At 41.0% G+C, this 2,746-nt stretch overlaps 1 pseudogene; it reads right to left on the bottom strand.

Moving 5' to 3' along the window:
* Positions 1–471: 471 nt before the first annotated feature.
* On the bottom strand, positions 472–1,056 carry LOC148021936 (putative pentatricopeptide repeat-containing protein At5g52630 pseudogene; annotated as a pseudogene).
* Between the last annotated feature and the right edge of the window lie 1,690 nt (positions 1,057–2,746).

The raw sequence follows: 2,746 nt of genomic DNA, 5'->3' as shown, positions 1-2,746 counted from the left end.
TCCCCTCTGCTTTTTTCCCTTTTCGATCACGGAGAGAAAAAAGAAACTAACATTAGCCCCCCGATTCCAAAATTCCCTACGCCCCCCAAATTGGCTATACAGCACGTAGCTTTTTTTTAATTTAAAACAGAAAAGCGGCCCTCTTTGAACAATCTCCTTGTATATCTCTTTGCCCTTATCAGAAACTCCTATGCTGCCACAGGCTTTCAATATGCATGTGTAAGTGAATGCATTTGGAGACAATCCCTCATTTTGCATTCGTTCAAAGCACTTCACTGCTTCCTCAGCAAGACCATTCTGAGTATATCCTACTATTAAAGCACTCCATGAGACCACATCATGAAAGGGAATCTTGTCAAACACTTCTTGTGCGTTTGCAAGCAAGCCACATTTGCTGTACATATCTACCAATGCAATCCCAACAACAATGTCTTTGTCCAGCAACCTTTCTCTAACAATCTCATCATGTATTTATTTGCCCTTATCTGCAGCTCGTATGGAGCCACAGGCCTTCAACACACAAATAAAGGAAACTGAATTTGGACAAAGGCCCTCAAGTTGCATCTGCTCAAAACACTTCAGTGCTAGCTCACCATGCCCTTCCTGCACATATCCTGCAATCAGTGCAGTCCATGAGACTATGTTCTGAACTGGCAGCCCATCAAACACTTGGACTGCTTCTGCAAGAGAGTAGCATTTCCCATACATGTCCACCATTGTACTCCCCATGTATAGCTCTTTCTCAAGTCCTCTCCTAGTTATCTCAGAATGTATGCTATGCCCTGTTTCTAAATCTCCTTCTGTGCCACAAGCTTTTAAGCAGAGAATGAATGTGCTGGTATCCACAAACACACCTTCCAGCTGTATCCGCTTGAAGCAAATCAAGACTTCCTCACTAAGCCCGTGTTCAACATGTGCTGCAACCAAAGCCTTCCATGAAATTGTATCTCGAAGCGGTTGCTTATCAAACACCCTGTGAGCCTCTACAAGGGAACCACATTTGCTATACATATTTATCAGAGAATTTCCCACAATCAATTCTCTTTCAAATCCCATTTTTGATATCTCACAATGTAAAGATTGGCCTGAGTGCAAGGCTCCTATGCTACCACAAGCTTTCAAGGTGCATAGAAAAGTAGCTCTAGTTGGAACCACACCCTCCTGTTGCATGTCCCTAAAGAGATCCAAGGCAGTGAGACTGAACCCATTTTGAATATATCCTGTCATTAAAGCATTCCATGATACTTAATTTCTTTCCAGCAAGCCCTTGAAGACTTTATGTGCTTCGTTTAAACTTCCACATTTGACATACATGTCAACCAGAGCATTATTGATTAATTCCTCTTACTCCAAACCCTCTTCCATGTAGAACAAAAGTATAAACACAACAACTAAATATGTACAAAGTATCAAATCCCACACACAACTTTTGGGTGGTTTTCACACCTCGAATGCGCAGCAATACGACAACGTGGGGATTCCACGACTCTATCAAAAAGCATCAAAAGCTTCTTACCAAGCTTCTATAGCTCTTAAGTAGTCTCCCCTTCATGTGGCCTACTGAAGGCCCTTTCATATAACACCCCCCCCCCCCCCCCCCCACACATTCTTCTTTCGGGCTCCCTTCTAGCCCTGGTTCATGTGCCTCTTTTAAGCTTTTTTTTCCCCCCACCTAAAACCTCCTCTTCAAGGTTATACACCCCTTCTTTTTCCCCCCTTTTTTGACACTAGGGCATCCTAAAAACTACCCCTGGGATCAAATGAAAAATCCCATTTCTGTGGCTTTAATAAGCCTTACCCTCGAAGGACTTTAAACCCCCTCCCTGGGATCTAAAGGCCTTTTCGTGAGCCTTCTTATTGCCCTCACAAGTGGGGTTTAAAAGCCCAGTTACCCTGTTGAAATCAAGCCCTTTTGCCCACTTTAGGCCGGGATTTAAAGACCCTTTCCGTGGGCATTCCCCACTCAAATTCATAGGAGGAAAGCTTCTACAAAAACCATTTCCGAAAGACGGTGCAAGTTGTCACAAAGGGGAGCTACGCGTGCAAAGGAGACAGCCAAGGTCATAAATCTGCATCCAAGAAAGAAAGGCTGCATTTGCAATGGCTCCTAAGAAAGCACAAGGCACAGCTGCAGGAGGATCGTCTCCTAACATCCACATGGACATCTTACCACAAGTCTAGGTTTTTCTTCCTAATTTTAATTTATGTTGTTATAATTCAATCGTGCATGGATGATTTTTGGAGATAGGATGAATTTCTCGTCTTAAATACTTTGGTTAAAAGAATTAGCTCATGTGACGGAAGAGTTCGGTCATTAGTATTCTCAATAAAACAAACAAAATAAAGTGACCAGAAGATTGATATGCATTTCTAGCAAGTAGTTTTTGTGCATTGCCATGAATTGAACTTATATTAATGTCCATATTTACAAAACAGAATTATGAAAGTACACTCTGATTAAGCATGAAAGGAATAAAATGCATATTGCATTATTGAATATCTTTTTTTTAAAATGATTCTTAAAGAAAGTTATTAACAATCGTAGGAAATTGCTAGGACTTCATGAAGAAGATTTAACTAGGCAAGTGGTCTAAAAACTTAATTTAATGGAAGGGTGTGTAAGTTCTGCATACGACAAATCCATTCGGAAATGAAAGTAGTAAAAGGTTGCATGTTTTAGCATCAATCTTGTTTGCATGTTATAGGATGATTGATTGGAATTAGGCTATAACCTAACCTATGCTTG

Source organism: Lygodium microphyllum, chromosome 17, assembly GCF_053477565.2.
Source record: "Lygodium microphyllum isolate KBCC chromosome 17, Lygodium_microphyllum_v1.1.10, whole genome shotgun sequence".
In the NCBI taxonomy this organism is placed as follows: domain Eukaryota; kingdom Viridiplantae; phylum Streptophyta; class Polypodiopsida; order Schizaeales; family Lygodiaceae; genus Lygodium; species Lygodium microphyllum.
The sequence above is the reverse complement of the archived record's forward strand: the minus strand, read 5'-3'. Positions and strand labels throughout refer to the sequence as shown.